This window comes from Mytilus trossulus, chromosome 6, assembly GCF_036588685.1.
Source record: "Mytilus trossulus isolate FHL-02 chromosome 6, PNRI_Mtr1.1.1.hap1, whole genome shotgun sequence".
Taxonomy (NCBI): Eukaryota; Metazoa; Mollusca; class Bivalvia; order Mytilida; family Mytilidae; genus Mytilus; species Mytilus trossulus.
In genome coordinates, this window is record NC_086378.1 from 51,531,387 (window position 1) to 51,550,970 (window position 19,584).

Here is a 19,584-nt window from a genome sequence, read left to right on the forward strand (position 1 = left end):
CCTGTCTAGCATTCAGCACGCTTATATTGACTTTAAATATCATCGATATGTTCATAAAAAAAATATGTTTACGAAATGTAGAAGTTTTATATACACTATAGGGGTTTCCTATCACCAGGAATGAATAACCATAACAGTTTGTTTCTTTCAAACTTTTAGTCTTCAATTCTGTTGTATTTTTGTACTAAGAGAGTGGTGATCCATTTTGTCTGATTATAGTGTCATTGCTGAGTCTTATGTGGACAAAAACGCTTTCTAGAGTATCAAGTTATCAACATTTTATCTTTGAGTAATTTAGAAGGAAACAGTAAACATAAAGTAAATTAAATGTTTATATCTAGCATTTTACAGTCTGTGTGTGACTAGAACACGGTGTGTAAGGTTGTCCTGCGAGAAAACGTTCTGTGCTGATGATTCGGTCCTGACTGGTGCTGGTGGTCATTGGAAGTGGTAACGAAAGACGAAAATGATGATGTTTGAAGTTTTCACTCCTAAAAAATGGAAGAAAACAGTTGAGATTTTTCATTTTGTTTCTTATGGGTTCATATGTAAACCATTTAAAAGTTGACCCTCTAAACTGTTTCAGTAAGCGTAACACAAAAATGCTCATTTTCAGAAAATATATAGTTATTGTCATAATTATGTTTACATAAGACTTATAAAGGAGGTACCAAGCAATATTTTACAGTTCAATTTAATGATCATGAATGGAAGGAAATGGTACGGAAGTTTACATAAGACAAAAAGAAATTTGTAGTATTTTTTGGCGAAAGACTTAAACGCTTCTTTGCATCATATAGTACAGCTCTTCTATAAAAGCATGCACAAAAACTTTGATTGACTTGCTTGCTATGTTTGCTTGGATGTTTTCAAACAATAGGTAGGCGAAGTTTCAATACATACTGGGATTCGATTGGACAATTAAAAACTGACAGAAATTAAAGTTAATGTTTATTGTCCAAACAAATTCTAGTATATACATATAGTAAACAGACTAATTACCTGTCGTTTACAAAAATCCAAACAATCATAGTAAGCAATTTGATCAATGGTTTGCTTTGCATATATTTATAGAAGAGCTGTAAATTCTAAAAATAAATTCTAGTTGTCGTAGATGGTTAAATCCTCAACAAAATCTCAATAACTTTGTCTGAACGAATAAAGGTTTTCAATCAAATTTTCGTGGATTTTTTAGCTTCCACCCTGACGAGGCATGTTAGCTGTTCGTATGCTGTTGCACCTGACGCACGGAAACTTTCACATTTCCATCTTCTTTTCTGAAATATTTTACCCAGCTCATACTTGACAGGATTGTTATCCTAGTAAAAGGTGTAACCAATGAATTGAACACAAGTTAAAAATTCCACAGTACTATATAATTCTTTTTAGGTGTCAATTTGTTCGAAAAAAGACGAAAAGAAGAGAGCGTTTTTAATGTCATGATTATCTGTCGCTTTCTGGATCTATGCTTGGAATTCATTTCAGATGACATGGATTCCTCACCCTGGTGACCCTGCTGCCTTTCATAACTTTATCCGTATACATATATTAAAAGATAAACAAAAGGCTGCAACTGGTATTCTTGTATTTAAAATGATTCGTTGTAACGAGAATATTTGCGGTAAATGGAAACTGTGAGTGTCAAAATCTTAAATTTGCTTATAAATGTTGCTGGACCCAGTTTCGTTATCTTATCTGATCTAAATTTTCTGAAAAGTGCAAGGTAGATAGAAATTGGCCTATTGATTTTTTTACTGGGTAAGTTTTTCCGTAATTGCTTGAACTTTTGCAATATTAAAGCCGATTTCAATGAGTGTGTAGACAAAGGGAATATCTTTGGTTATCTTGCTTGCTGAACAGAAAAGTCATTGTTAAGAGTAGACTAGTCCGACAAATGACATATCTTTCTGTCTGTAGGACCAGGTTACTTCGAAAGGAGGGTAGTATACCTTACCTAATAATAAATTCACGGTTAAGCTAACAAACAAGCTAACCAAAGATATGACCTTTTCCTACATACTCAATGGAATCGGATGTTACTAAAAACTCGAATACATTTTAACAGACAGAGGTCATGTTTGTTGATGAATATTGTTTTTCCTAGATTCATTCTTGAAAAATCATTTGGTAACATTTTGTCAAGTAATTTCAGAAAAGATATTTTTGTAATTGCGGACTCCAAGACAATACATGAACCTCACACGACCCCTCGACACAAGTGAGCTTATATATGTTCTTATAGCGATTCGGGTTGATAACCAGTTGAAATTTAGGTATATTTTTTTGTGCGTGTAGATTTGTATTGTTTTAAACTGTTATGACCTTTTAAAGTTAAATGTAGGTGTTTAATCTAAGAATTTCTTTTTTAAACTTTTATACTTGTTTTATTCTCAATTAGTAGTATGAAGCTACGAGATATTTTATATTAATTTTTGAAATTGAAGGCACAATTAACAAAGCAAACGGTAGTTTCAAATACTTTTAAATAGATTTTTAAGGATAATGTACCCTTGTGTTGATCCCATGCTAAACATAACAAAAATCTATGTACAAAGGTCTGTGAATTTTTTACAAAAATAGTGATTTTATTTTCACCAAATTCTCTTTTTCCACTTAATACAATAAAGAACTATGAATAATAATGCTTGATATATGTACAAAACTATATCTCTACTATTCATTGTCTGTGCTGCTTTGATACTATTGCAGTTTGCACATTTCGTAATTGACAGGCCACAGAAGGGGTCATAAACCATACACGAAAATATAAAATATTGATATAAGTATTTAATTTGCATCTTTGAACCCCAACTCCGGCTTGTTTTTTTTTTAGGAAGGAGTCTTAAAATGTTCGAATACAGACAGCCGAGTACGCATTTTACTTTCAAGGCGTGTTTACGTTGATTGTTAAAGTCCTGAACACGGATAGATTGAAACAAAAATGTTTGATATATTATCGGGCTTTAGATTCAGTTGTTTTTAAATATAAATGAAGGCTACATTTTAATATAATAATACTAAGAATTCACAATATAATAAAATGCAGAAAAAAATGGATGAAGTGAAATATCTTAGTAAGGAGTCATTGTTACAGTAATGGTGTGTTTGACACACAAAACTTAAAAGATTAGTGATATTACCAATATTATTCTATATTTTTGCTCTCCATTTGTATGCGAAACCTTTTACATTTTTATTTTATGGGTAATGGTTGTTAAGCTGATTAATTTCTTATTGGCCATTATGATAAAAGTGTGTCAGAGATCATATCTGATATTCTTTCTCAGTCATAATAAACTTACATCATTACAGAACTGAACAAAGAAATAACTCGACGGGTGCCGTATACGGTGCTAGAAATGCTTACCTTTCCGGAGCACCTGATTTCACTCCATGTTTTTCATTGTTTTTAGTGGAGTTCGTGTTGTTTCTTAATTATTATTTATAACTGTATATGTACATGTCCTTTGGTTTCGTAAGTCTGTGTTTACTCTTAGGTTTTGATTGTTATTGTCTTAACAGATTCATATGTATGTCAAAATCAAGAACATATCTGTCTTTATAAGGCCAGTTATAAAGCAACTGGGATTAATATGATTAAGGCATTACTTTACAATTATACTGTAGTAAGCATAAAATCATATCTAAAATATTAATCAAGTGTGATTAAAAATAAAGAATTGCAAATATTTTGAAGACCTTTCCTGCAAAACATCATTATCTACTAAGTTTAAGTTTACAACTGTTATAATATTTTTAGAAGGGCAATAAGGGTGTAATACAATTGTTATTTTCAAATTGGGGGTTCTTTGTAATCATTTTTGTACCAATAATACCAAATCAACATGCAAATACGGTCTAAATTAACTCACAAAGAGATGATCAATGATGCATCGTCTGTTCCAGGAACTAAATGCATCATACTTTCAGGTCTTCTGGCGAACTAAAAAGATTGCAGCAAGTTTGTTGTCCGTTATGGAATATCCATTTTATAGATGATAGCGGATCTGTTTCGTAACAACAATCACGTCCCCTCTTCCCTGAATGTGACGTACAGAATTAGACTTTGCAAAACGACGGAGCAGGATCTGCTTACCTTTTCGGAGCACCTGAGATCACACGTTTTTGTTGGGGTTCTTGTCGCTGAGTCTAGTTCTCTATGTTTTGTTTCGTGTACTATTGGTTGTCTGATGGTTGTTTTTCCTTGTTGGCCATGGCGTTGTTACTTTATTTTCCGTTGATGAGTTTTAATGTCCTTCGGTGTTTTTGCTATCTTTTAACAAAAGGATAAATTTAACACAATTTACATGATTTTACACAATTTAACAAATATTTTAGCTATGTTTGAGTAATTTACCATGTTTATAAATATTTGATAATTGTTTTTAATATTTCTAGTTATGCATGTCAACTTGAAAGCTGAATTTAAGAGGCAAAACGTAGTTCAGTGTTCTGTATTATACATTTGCATTCGCTTTAAATAATACTTTTCCATTTTATTATTTGTCCTTATCACAGCTGTATTTGTGACCCAAACAAATTATAAACCAACTAGTATTGAAAAAGCATGACAAATTTATTAGCCTAGTATAATTGAAACGTTTGAGGATTAATAATTTGTAGACGTTCAATCTATAAAACAAGGTGATGACGACATCCATGTTATGCATGTACTATCTATAAATAGAGAAATGTATAAGTAACAAGGTGATGACGACATCCATGTTATGCATGTACTATCTATAAATAGAGAAATGTATAAGTAACAAGGTGATGACGACATCCATGTTATGCATGTACTATCTATAAATAGAGAAATGTGCATATAACATGACTCAATACAACAACGGATTCGATCTAAAAAGGACGAAGTAAATGTTTAACAATTCATAAAAAAGTCTTTGTCAAAACAATGTTGAATAAGAAACCAAGGAAAATGAAAAAAACTTAGAAAATCAACAATTATGCAGAATGAAATTCAGAAAAAATTTACCATACTTACAATACACTACAAAGAAGACATCAAGTATACATATTTGTTCAAGAGCCAGCTAAAGGACGCCTCCGGTAGTTGGAATTTCTCGCTGCATTGAAGACCTATTAGTGACCTTCTGCTGTTGTCTGTTCTATGGTGGGTTTTTTTTTTTATCACATTCCTCATTTCCATTCTCAATTTTATAAAATTGAACACTTCGATGCCAAAATCGTAATGAATAAGGTTGTTCGCGAGTGGAGTTACTGTTCTAATTCTGGCACCTGTTGTGAAAACTGCTGATGCATCAGTAACATCCAGGGATGTCTTGAGAAAGAGAAGACAGATTGTGCGTATGACCGATAGAAAAGATTTCGATAATCGGTGAAAAATCCTCTGTGAGGGTTCACCAAATCAAGATGGCGCCATTGAAGTTTCAAACTATTTGAACTGTTTCTTGCTAGCAACAACCTACTAAAAACTGAGGAAAAAGATCAGTATGTCGGTTTAAAGTCAGAATCTATACTATTAAACGAGAAGACCTCATTTTAGGTGTCGCTTCTCTTCTATCCACAATTAATTGATCAAGACGCCTCTGTGTCCTATAGGTACAGTGCATAGTGCCATTTGTCATCCATTCATATGATTATTCAGATTGAGTTATTTTTGGAGAAAAACGAGAAAAAAGGCATCCGGATATTGTCCCGTCATTGGACGAAATTTTAAGTCGGATTAGACTTCCGGTTTGCGTTTTTCTGTATACTTTGAACATACTATACAAAGAATAAAGTGTATTTTCAGAATTCTATCTGCTTTCATTTTCAAGTTTCCTATCCACGGCAGTCACAGAGTTTATTAAATAGAGCGGGTCTGTATACTATATGAATGATCACTATGGATCGATTAGTAAACTTAGAATTGAAAGTAAATGCACTAAATTTATATAGTAATGAATGTTCATAATAAACAGATAAGCGCTAAAAATATTCATGTGAACTTTTGATACCTTTTCTGAAATTCTCCAGTCATTAAATCTTTTACAAAATTCATTGATTATAAAAAAAAAGAAGATATGGTATGATTGCCCTGTTGAGACAACTCTCCACAAGAGACCAATATGACACAGATATTAACAATTATAGGTTACCGTACGACCTTCAACAACGAGCAAAGCCCATACCGCATACTCAGCTTTAAAAGGCCCCGAACTGACAATGTAAAACAATTCAAACCAGAAAACTAGCGGTCTTATTTATGTACAAAAAAATGAACGAAAAACAAATATGTTACACACAAACAAACAACAACCACTGAATTACAGGCTCCGTATTTGAATGTTCATAACATACTAAATGTTTGTTCATATTGAAATTGGTAGAATACCAAAAAATGGGAATATTGGAAATAAAGGAGGAGGGATAAAAAAAAAAAAAGCATTTTCCTGATCCCATTAACCTATAGCTATGACTTATGATACTTTTGCTGAATTCTCCAGTCATTCAATATTTGACAACTTGAAAATTGTTTCAATAACACTTTACATACTTTAAACTTCGCTCTGAATGCCCGCGATTTTGCGGGTGTGTTCTAGTGTATTATAAAAAGGCGACGATTTTCCTTACAGATTGTTCACGTGTTAGATTGTGCAAAGTAATTAGTTACACCACTCATCAAATAGACCATTACTTATGAAGTGAGGTTTTCTTTGTCCCTAAAAAAGCATCTTACGTGGAAATTAAGTCCATTCCTGTGACTGGATTCTTTTATGTAAAACGGCTACACATTTGGTGGAGGGGGGTGCAGTACAAACATTTTAAATCCCGCCAACATTGTTTTCACATTTTGTCAAGCCAGTAACTATAAATAGCTACATTCTAGATGCCGCTATCAATAATTTTTTAATACAGTCCTAAATTAATCGCGAGTGTAAGTAAATTGTTTGTTTTTGAATGCAATATTTTCGAACGATCTAGATATTACTTTTTGAAGAGTACTCATTATAATGAACCAACTATTTAACGCCATATATCAGGTCAAATTAAACGTATTTTTACTAGGATAATTCGCAATTCCAACAACGATTTATTTGTTTAACTTAACATTAGGCTTGCTTCATGTAAGGAAACAAAGAGAAACCATTTTGTTATATACTTGCATTAATTTAACAGTAAGTTCGAATAGTTCTTTTGTCGAGCCTGCGACTTTTGTCGCAGAAAGCTCGACTCGGGATAGTGTTCCGGCGGCGGCGGCGGCGGTGGTGTTAGCTCATCTCTTAAAAGCTTTATATTTTAGAAGGTGGACGACCTGGATGCTTCATACTTTGTATTTGGGTGCCTCATGTTACGAAGTTTCCGTCAGTCACATGTCCAATGTCCTTGACCTCATTTTCATGGTTCAGTAACTACTTGAAAAAAAGTTAAGATTTTGTGTAATGTTTAATTCTCTCTTATAATAAGTGATAGGATAACAAAATTTGGTATATGCGTAACTTGCAGGTCCTCATGCCCGTCAGACAGTTTTCACTTGACCTCGACCCCATTTCATGGATCAGTGAACAAGGTTAAGTTTTGGTGGTCAGGTCCATATCTCAGATACTATAAGCAATAGCTCTAGTATATTTGGTGTTTTGAAGGACTGGAAGGTGTACATGTCTAACTGGCAGGTGTCATCTGACCTTGACCTCATTTTCATGGTTCAGTGGTTATAGTTAAGTTTTTGTGTTTTGGTCTGTTTTCCTTATACTGTATGCAATAGGTCTACTATATTTGGTGTATGGAATGATTGTAAGGTGTACATGTCTAGCGGACAGGTGTCATATGACCTTAACCTCATTTTCATGGTTCAGTTGTCAAAGTTAAGTTTTTGAGTTATGGTCTTTTTTTTTAATACTTTATGCATTAGGTCAACTATATTTGGTGTATGGAAATATTTTATTATCTATATGTCTGTTATGCAGGTTTTATTTGACCTTGACCTCATTGTCACGGTCAATTGCTAAGTGTTGATGTTTGTGTTTTGGTCTGTTTACTTAATTTATAAGCAATAATTCAACTGTATTTCTTGTATTGACGAATTGTTAGCTGTCCATTTCTGCCTGGCATGGTTCATCTGACCTTGACATCATTTTCATGGTTCATTGGTCTTTGTTTAGTTATCTCTTAGTTATCTTGGTTTTAATGTTAAGTTTATGATACAGTTGTAATAAAGCTTTCTACTTAATATCAATGATTAGTAAAGAAGGCGAGACATTTCAGCGTGTGCACTCTTGTTTAAGTCATGACTACAATCAGGTGCCTGCTTGAGAAATTATTTCAGGAAGAAAGATAAGAAGTTAGCAGTATCCTTTAACCTTACTTTTCGCTATATAGATGATGTTCTCTCACTTTAAAAGTCAAAATTTGGTGACTATGTTGAACGCATCTATCTCATCGAATTGTATATAAAGGATACAACAGATACAATAAAGTCATTTCTTTACTTATATAGAGAAATTGACAATAAGGGTCGGTTGAAAACATAACTTTACGACAAAAGAGATAATTTCAGCTTCACAATGTTGAACTCTTATTTCTTTACAGCAACATTCTAACAACGTCTGCATACGGAGTATATATCTCCCAATTGAGACGATATTCCGGGGGTTGTATTTCCTATCATAATTTCTTTGATAGAGGGTTGCTGCTCCAAAGAAGACTATTAAACCAAGAGTTGCAGTTTAACTCATTTCCTCGCAAAAATTTTAAAACAACAAATTGAACGGACGCCATCACGAGTTGTTGGACCATTATGTTATATTGTTTCACAGATGATAACAGATATGTTCCTTATGTCGTAACTACAATCCCCTTCCCTTTTCACGAATGTGACCTACCGAATTAGACTAACAAACGGGGCAACATGACGGGTGCGTTGTCAGTTTATTTTCGATCTTTGAGTTTGACTTGTCCCTCTGGCATCTTTCGACCCTTTTTCCGTTGTTTATTTAGAAACTTATTCAAGATATTTCAGAAATGTGGAAATTCTTTAATATCTGTATCAGAATTTCGAACACGCCGAGGACTTACGGAGATATAAAAAAAATATAAATATATAATCATAAGAATATTTTTTTGTTCTATACTGGGCTTTTATGTTTCATATATATATCTTACATTCTAAAGTATTATAAGCAGCAGTAATATAACAGATTGTATTTACTCATAACATAATTTATGTAATTGTTTTCTTATTGCCAAAGTCAGAATTATTCCGTTACGTTAGACAGGATAACTTATCACCTGCCCTACGTTTCCGGGTTCATCAGATTTAGTGGGATGGCCAAGCACATGATTGTAAACAATTTTCCTTAATTCTATAGGACCGTATAGGTGTTCATTCATTTAAATGTCTGACCTTCCTGTTCATATCGTCTACATTTCAGCTCCCAAATTTAGAACTTTGTCAAAGGGATAATTTACGTGGGCAAGAGTATAAAAGGCACTGGTATACTTAGGCCTTCCAGAATTTTATTTTTGTAAAGCAAAGGATGAACATCACTAAGACTTTGATAATTTGCATCGTCGCTCTCTTCCAGAAGGTGACACTTTCGAATGCAGCAGTTCATACATCAGTTGCTCCGAAGTCAAACCCACAAGGTAATTATTTGTGAATATAAGTTCAAATGTGTTTTGTTTGCTAAAAATAGATTATATATTATCGTATATATTTCATAGTATATATTAACACTTTATGAAAAAATCATAGTCGCTAGTATTTTGAAATACATGTTATTAACCTCAATAATATTTTTTTATCATTCATGTTAGTCATGTAAGTGTGGTTTGTACTTTTTTATACATTAAATGGCCAGATGAATAGTTTTTATAACTTCTCCATACCTGTTTAAAAACGCATGCAATCAACAAACACTATTTAGTATTTTAGTCTGATTAATTATAATTGTGAGTGTACAATTTTAAGGAAATAGTAAAATACTTGCACAAAGTTGACACTTCAGATAGCCAAGAATATATTTAAAAATGAAATCCTTGATATATCTAGGAACATTTCTTTACAAACAATACCCCGTTTTCAAAGATGATAGATATTTGAAACATCAAAATGACATTCGTCTAATGCAGTGATGTTATAAGTTATCATAATTGTATACCTTTCTTCAATGTCAGTGGTAAGTATTGTGACCAAACAGTCTCTATTTATACTAAAGTTACAATAAAAATCGTCCTTTCTTTCCATACTTAAGGGGGCTCCTGGGTATACATAATTTTTTTGGTCTAATATAGGATTTCACTTTATTTTTTTATAAATGAACTTTATCATATACTTAAAAGAAAAATGAAATAAAAAAATGGGGTCACCGTTTATTTAAGCTCAAAATCTGCCTCTGGAAAAAGCATACATTTTTGTTAATGTCCTTTTATTCTGTTGAGCTAATAGGAGAAATAAAGGTAATATCAAAATAAAAAAATAATCTAATTACAGAAATTGCTTCACTTTTACAATTATTTAGTTTATGTACAGCTTTTTGGAAAACAATAATAAAATATATAGGTCAACAATGAGTTAAAAAGATATTACAAATTGAATGTAAAAAAATGGCATTTTTGCACCAAAGGGAGATAATTTGGAACTTTTTCAATGATATAAACATTTTAAAGTCATCTGGGGCCAAACCGAATCATTTTTTGGGTTGATTTTTGTAACCATATCATAAAGTAATAACTAATAGTGTAATAAAATAAAATTTGTAATAAAAAAATAAAGGTTTAATTTTTTGCTGAAATTTTTGTACCCACGAGCCACCTTAAACCTTCACTAAAAATGATGTATTCTACTTTTAAAATTTGGCAATAAATGTGCATAACCCTTCTGATGTTATTTGATTAAATATATAATACAAACAAGACACTCGGCTTATCTTTATTTTCATATTTCAATTTGATTATCCCAAATTTTCATGATATATGCCAATCACTAACAGAGATATGTCGACTTTACTACTGAGTGATAAGTTCAAACTGTATTACAAAAAAAAACAAAAAACTTAAAGTTCTACAAATTTAAAGTAAAAAACTCATTTAAAATTTACTGAGGTTCTGTTATAAGTCCTACGATTGCGTGAAATTCATTTTCATATATTCTCAAAGTTTTAAATATGTACCATTGAATACATTTGAATTTAATTTTATTCCTTTGGTGGTTTTTAATAGATATTTTCACAACAATCGTGTGGTTTCTTTGGTTTGGCTTTTTATATCAGTATAATTCAAGAGCCTGTATTGCAGTAGTTGTCGTTGGTTAATGTCTGTCATATCTTACTTCATAAATTATTTTGTGGTCAATTGGACCGTAAGTTTTCTGGTTTAGATCGGTTAACAACTTTCATGCTGAGTTGTTTTATATCTGACTATAGTTTTTGCACTAAAGAAGCCCCTACGGTCGCTTCTAATAACTTACTACCACTTTATTTTAACTCTTGTAGATAGTTGTGTCATTGTCATTCATATAACTTCTCCTCATTTGAAAATGAATGTTCCATAACAATATTTAAGAGCATAACCACCCACAATTTCCACTTAGACTCTGATTATAGCAATTATATAATGTAAAGCTTGATTTTTTTATGTTACAGATTACAGTTCTGTTCCAACGTCAACAACAAATTATATCACACAACCGTCGTGTTTTGACAAATTAAATAACTGTGGGGACTATGGAAACGATGCGTGTTTAGGAATATTTCATTATTGGGCTCTTGAAAATTGTCAAAGACACTGTGAGATGTGTAAGTACAAACGTATTGGAACAAAAGGGTGGGTTTAGGTGATGGTTGATATTGTATGCCAAAAAAACGAATAGAAATCAAATTTAAAAAAAAACATGTTTATTTGTAGATATTCCTTTGACGATTTTTGACATGAACATATCTTATTGAATAATCTTAGAGGGTTTTGGTTAATGCTTTGTTCCATCATCTTTAATTGATAGCTACACCATTGTTTGAATACTCGTTTGGTTTTGTTGTTTTTGTGTATTCAATTTTCATGATCCATCACCCAAAATTCAGTATAAAGTTTGTGCATGATTTTATTTTTCGTCAAAGAACATGGCCGCCTTGGATAAACTTCATAAACATTTTACATTAAAAACTTCAGGTGAGCAATTCAGGTTCTTGAGAGCCTCTCGTTTACAATTATATGACAGAGAGATGCATGATTGAAGGATGTCAAAGGCTGTTCTTCTTTCAAATATTTCATTATTCATTTATACCATGCAGTTGTTTTTTTTTTTTTTTTTTAAATACTTCGTAGTTAATCTTTATTCATTGAACATTGCGTTGGATGTATAAAATATTTACATCTGTAAAATGTCTAATGCATTTTTTTATTATTTTTTTTGAAGAAATTATATAGGACTTTCCTTGTATATTTTCCTAATACCCCCTCTCAAGGAGTTGAGGATATATTCGAATCACCTTGTCTATTACTTCTGTCCATCAGTCTGTTAGTCAATAAATGATGGATTTTTTATAATGTGAGCACAGTTAAAATCTACCAGACATTTTACCATTTCAACGGATACCCTAAATATTTAAAACTGATATTTTCTTCCTACATACGGAGCAAGGTCTTTAATAATAAATTGGCACGTACATAATGATTAGTTGTATTGATTGTGTCTGTGTTTTTCAAATCTGTCAGACACCCATTTCCTGTGTACCAATACAATGAAGTAAGGTTCGAAGGGGATATGCTAAGCAGATAACATATGCAACTTATTGTATTGTCTTGAAGTAAGCCCAACACGGTCTGAACTTGATTTTGGCGCTTAATATATTTAATATATTTTAAACATATCGTGTCAAAAGAATTATTATTTGTTTTCACGAGTTTGTAATTAACTCTTGATTTTTTTTTAACAGGTAATACAACTTTTCCTAAAGGATGTTATGACAAAGAACCTTTAATATGTAGCTCCGAGGCAGATGCTATTTGTACAAATACTGCATACAAAGCTTATGTTGAAGTCAATTGTCAAAAGACATGTTACCAGTGTTCAGGTAGTCACTTTATATACCTAGGGTCCTTCTAACTAATCGGTTTTACCCTTGAATAGTTATGTAATCAATCTGCCTGTGTGTCTGGCAGTCAGCATGCTTATGTCCTACAATTGATAAAAAATGTATAAAATTATTTCTAATAATGTTATGACTACATGTAGTCTTAATACTTATAAAAAAAGAGAGGAGAACGATAGCAAAGGATAAAGAAAATGGTGAAAGATAAACAAACTCAGAAGTCTAAAGTCGAAAATAAAATTGATAGCGTAATGATAAAACAAAATAACAAAAGAATAACTACCATACACAAAACACAACAACGAAAACCAAGAACTGAGAAACACGAACCCCATCAAAGCATGAAGTGATTTTAGATACTCCGGAAGGTTAAGTAGTAAGTGGCATCCGCCATGCTGCTAATGTTAGTACAAACCCGGTAATTAATATTATTCGAGAGGTTATGTTTGCTGAAAATGGGACGATATTGTAGCTTCGGTTATATACTAAAGATATCTATAAAGGGAGATCTCTTTTCTTTCTTTCTTTCTTTCTTTTTTTTAAATATGGTAACGTTTTTGTATATTGTTAAACGTTTGGTTTTGTTGATGAAAACAATGGAAACTTTTAGAAACATAATTTTGTTCTTGCATTTTGGCAACTTTTTATATATCTTATTGATGATCTGTTATTTTAAATTGAACCTGGATGTCATGATTTTTGTCGAGTCTGCTACTTTTGTCGCAGAACGCTTGACATAGGGACAGTGATTCAGCGACGACGGCGGCGGCGTTAGCTTACTTGTTAAAAGCTTTATATTTAAGAAAAGGGGGAAGAACTGGATGCCTTATACTTTGTATATAGAAGCCTCATGATACCAAGTTACGATCTGTCACATGTCCATTATCCTTGACCTCATTTTCATGGTTCAGTGACTAGTTTAAAAAAAGTTCAGATATTTTGTAATGTTTATGTTTCTCTCTTATTATGAGTAATAGGATAACTATATTTGGTATGTGCGTACCTTGCAAGGTCTTCATGTCCGTCAGAAAGTTTTCACTTGACTTTGACCTCATTTCATTGATCACTGAACAAGGTTAAGTTTTGTGGTCAAGTCCATATCTCAGATACTATAAGCAATAGGTCTAGTATTTTCCTTGTATAGAAGTACTGTAAGGTATATGACCAACTGGTAGGTGTCAACTGACCTTGAATTTATTTTCATGGTTAGGTGGTAATAGTTTAATTTTTGTGCTTTGGTCTGGTTTTTTTATACTGTAAGGTCTACTGTATTTAGTGTATTGAAAGATTGTAAGGTGTACATGTCTAGCTGGCATATGTCACCTGCCCATAACCTCATTTTCATGGGTCAGTAGTCCAAGTTAAGATTTTGAGCCTTGGTCTTTTATTTCTAATACTAAATGCAATAAGTGACCTATTTGGTGAATGGAAATATTTGATGATACAGATGTCAGTCTCGCAGTTTTTTTTTTACATTGACCTCATTTTCACGGTTCATAGCTCAGTGTTAAGTTTTTATGTTTTGGTTTATTTTGCTCACACTATAGGTAACAGGTCAACTACATCTGTTGTATGGAAGGATTGTAAGCTGTACATGTCTGTCTGGCTTGGTTCATCTGACCGTGACATGATTTCCATGGTTCATTGTTTTCTTTGTTAAGTCTGCTTCTTAGAAACTATAAGCAATTTAAGGTCAACTGTATTTAGTATTTTGTATGATTGTAAGATGTACATGTATTTTTATTCGGGTTTATATGACCACGACCTCATTTTCTTGAATCATGATGATTTTGTATGATAGTTTTAGTAAAGCTTTATATTTAAGACTATCAACATAATATCAATGATTAGTTAAGCAGGCGAGATATTTCAGCGTGTGCACTCTTGTTATGGTAGATTAGGGATGGTATTTAACCTCAAAGACTTGACTTAGTTTTAACCTTTATATTTCTGTCAGCGCTATCTTGTTGTTAGAATAATCAAAGAATAAAATTGTAGTAACCGATTTCAAAAGTTTTGATGCACAATAGCCATACCAAAAAGAAATGCTCTCAATTTCGAACAAAAATTTTGATTTAGGTTATAGTATGTTATCTATAAAAGATTCGTTTCGTCAAGATTTGATTTTTGTGATAAATTCTGAGGGCGCTCATTGACTGACGATTGTTTGTTTTACTTGCAAAATTTAAGGATCACATTATTGTGCTTGGATTTCAAAGAAAATTGTCTGCCATATTTGTGTTTGTAAAATGTTTTTTTTATAATTTAAACCGTTATTAACTGAATCAAAATGTTTCACATATCGAAGATCTGGGTCTTTTATATAAGAAGATATAGAAGATAATACCATGTATAATTGAGAATGGATAATAAATAAATATAACAGAACACTCGATAAAGACAATTAACATTCTCTTTCTTCAACGCAGCGAAACAACTCCCGTACACGTAAGCCATACTGAACTAGTCTCTGAACAATAGTTTGCAAAAGTCTATAGACGCTACACTTAACTCCGAAAGGCTTACAAAGACTAGCGGTTCCTGATTTGGGACAGCCGAAAAAGAAGGAGAGATTAAACATGTTTTTTTTTATCCTTTTGATAAAGATTTCGTAAAATCCGGTTTCTTCAGGCTTTTAGTAATGAAAAACTCAAACTTCAATCTAGGCTCCTGTAACTTTTAATCAGACTTACGAAGTCCAATAACGGATATGTAAAGAAAGCCCTCACATATCGTGTAAGTGGCACATTTCCATATAAACCATTATATAACAAACACTACAATATACCTGTATAACAAAAGTGATTTTTATTTATCTTTGTTAAGCAATGTTTATTGTTTATAGTAAAAATCAATATTAAATCTAAATATCTATGTTTAGTTCATATATCGATCTACTTTTATTCGATTAACCTTTAAACATGGCTTCCAAAAAATACACTCACATTTGTTTAATATATATGTAAACTTTTTCTTCAATCATTATACCAGATTTAATAGGGTATTGAAGTATTATTATATGTGATCGTAAAATTCGACTCTTCTAATGTTTTAATATACATTTACGATCTCTTTTGTTATGAAATTCAACTCTCGTCATCGACATTCAATCTAAACATGCATACGTGTAAAATATGAACTATTGAACAGTTGTTGCAAATTTAATAAAGAAAGATATAGGAAAGTTGATAAATGAGTATAAGTTACATGCAATTCTTATTTTTTTCGCAATATGAGAAGGAACTGTGCTTGAATATCAATGTAAATCACTATTCAGATATGAATTACAATTTCGAAATTGTTTCCCATGTGGAAGTAAATGCATAGTGCCTTGTTAATAAAACTTTATAACAAATTCTCAACTATTTTCTGGCTTTACGATTTATGAAAGTTGATATCCTACGCAAATTTATTTCATTATGTGAATCTGTTTTAAACTTTTGTGTAAGTGCTACAAATAAAAATGTGCAAACCGGACCTCCGCTGACATAACAGTTTTATAGTTAGCTTGATGTTTTTTTTTTTTTAATTTTTGAGAATTATCAATTTTCAAAAAACAATAATAATTGAAATCACAATTGTATTAAGTAAAGACAAATCATAAAAACAATAAAACAAAAAAAAGTCAAAAATCATTTTCATAGAGACTACAAATTGAGCAACATAAACACAACAAGATCTTGGAAAGGCATTGTGTATGGTGACAAATTGCCCCCCCCCCCCCCCATCCCCCCCGATTTTTACCTGGTAATTCTCTTAATCATATTAGGTATATAATTATTTGTCTTTTATCAGTCAAAGCTTCTTTATTTTTATTTGGGATATTTTCAAGTTGACATTTCGTTTACAAAGCAGTGAATTACGAAAAATGCCAATTGCATTTAGACATAACAAACTATATAAACAATCGTCAATTATATGCCTTTAGTATTCAAAATATAAATTGATAATGAAAGAGATTTATTTACCTTTAATTTAAAGTTTAGACAATATTAAATTATCTGTCTGTGTTTATTATTGCAGGACATATAAGAACAACACCAACACGTAAGTTAACTTTCAATAGTAATTTTAACAACAAATTTGCGTCATCAGCTTTCATTAACATTAAGATAAAAAAAAACATGAACACTTTCATTTTGAGTTAAATGATGAATCTTTACATAACATATCAATCATGTCTCTTTCGTATAACAATTACATTATGAATCCTTTACTTAACATATAGATCATTTGTCGATTATATAACAATAGCATGATGACTTATTTACTTAACATATAAATCATGTGTCTTTTAGATAACATTTACATACTGAATCCTTCACTTAACATATATATCATGTCTTTTTTATATAACAATTACATAACAATTTCTTCACTTAACATATAAAGCATGTGTCTTTTAAATAACAATCACATTATGAATCCTTCACTTAACATATATATCATGTCTCCTTCATATAACAATTACATAATGACTCGTTCACTTAACATATAAATCATGTGTCGTTTAAAAATCATGTGTCTTTAAGATAACAATTACATATAAATCATGTGTCTTTAAGAGAACAATTACATATAAATCATGTGTCTTTTAGATAACAATTACATATAAACATGTGTCTTTTAGATAACAATTACATATAAATCATGTGTCTTTTAGATAACAATTACATAATGAAATTTTTACATAAGGTCAAGTTACAATAAATGGGTTTTGTCACAGATTGCAGTAAAGTTTTGCATTTAACTTTGGTTCGTTCAACTACAATTGAAAATCGAAAAATAATGCATTCATTTCATTTATTATTTGAAATATTTGCGTTGTAATGATGCAAAATATAGAAAGGGTCACAGACTTCGTTTTTACAATATACAACATTTACAGTTGTGTTCTTTGTGAAAATAACCTACAAAACGTCGAAATAATCGTAATGTCAATGTTGCAGGCCGAAAAACGTTCAATTTTGAAGGGGTTCACTACTAACAAGGTAACAAAATGATTGTTAGACAAAACAATGAAGTCGGTGACCATATGATTATTTTGTATCAGTAAAACAGAAATGAATGTGTCAACTTCGTACTTTATTTGGCCTTTTTAACTTTTTTGGATTCGAGCGTCACTAATGAGTCTTTTGTAGACGAAACGCACGTCTGGCGTATATACTAAATTTAGTCCTGGTATCTACGATGAGTTTATCTATATAAAGTTTTTTTTTTTTTTAGATCTATGGAGATTTTAGAGATTTGATGTTTTTCAGCTAAATAGAAGAATTTTTGTAAATTGATTTTTGTAACTATGATTATGTAATTAAATTATGAAACAAAATTAGGGATAAGGGTGCAAAAGATCTTTTGATCCTATATGTATACAGTAAAGATTCCAAATATCTGACAAAAAGTCAAAAACAAGAGTATCGAACATTATATGATTTCTTAAGAATCCTGTTACTTCTTTACCAAAAGCTAGATGCTGTACTTTCTACTTGAACTTTATTGTTTGGCAATTACTCGGGAGAAATCAATGGTTTGATTAAAATGGCATTCTTGAAAATTAAGAAAGTTTGAAGAACTTTTGACAACTATATCTTTTGAATATGTTACAGCTAAAGGTTGTTCATTTAATGGAGTTCATTACCAACATAATGCTCAGTGGAGAGATGGCTGTAAAAACTGTAGTTGTGTCAACGGTATCTCCACTTGTGTACTTTTGTAAGTCAAATGTTTTACATGAAAATGTGATTAGCTATTTAGAGTTTAGGTATGACTGCCATATTCATCAAAGTAAGGGACAACAGTTTCCCAATCATTTGACAAAAGGCAGATTTTACATTTGAAGACATAAATGTATTTTATTTTGTGAGTCATTCACCAATTTATTTCATTTAAGTTTGAGAAGAAATATTTGCCTTTAACATTTGTTGTGAACCTTGTAAATAGTTAGTCAAGTTTGAGATATTCGTGCATCTTCATATGTTCATGTTTGTAAAGATATTTATCAGCCATTCACATTTAAAGATTATCAAAACATGAGTTGCACTTATTATGTTGATTGCATTTTCACTCATTTTTAATTTGACAAATAGTGGCTTATGATAAGAACAAACAGTCTTATATATATTTGATATTTTGAAACCACTTACAAAATAAGAATTGAAATAAGAATAAATTTTAAATATGAAATTATAAAATTAAATTTTGATTCAAGATGTCCACTATATACATGGCCAAGTCTTTCACCAACCTGGCAACCAACCTTGCAACTAGGGAAATATCCTGGAGGATGTTGTCCCATTCATTGGGTGGGACTTGGTGAACGTGAGTTTTCAATTATCGATGTGTCAATTGATTGATTGTAAGTGTTTAACCCAACTTTTCCACGCTCTTTGCTAAATCGTGGTGACTAGTTTTAACCAGTAGAGAAACCTGGCGTGCATGAAGAGAACTTCTAACCTTGAAACTTTTCAGATTATAAGTCCCAAGCAACACGCTAGGAAGAATTTGAGAAGTTAGATATAACTATATATGCCAAATA

At 31.5% G+C, this 19,584-nt stretch overlaps 1 long non-coding RNA gene across 1 annotated transcript; it reads left to right on the top strand.

Annotated features, from left to right (window-relative positions):
• The first annotated feature begins 12,899 nt into the window (after positions 1–12,899).
• Positions 12,900–18,755, top strand: LOC134721495 (uncharacterized). The gene is made up of 3 exons (XR_010107869.1): positions 12,900–13,031; positions 17,073–17,096; positions 18,656–18,755. It is a non-coding gene; the product is annotated as an uncharacterized LOC134721495 (long non-coding RNA).
• The last annotated feature ends 829 nt before the right edge of the window (positions 18,756–19,584 follow it).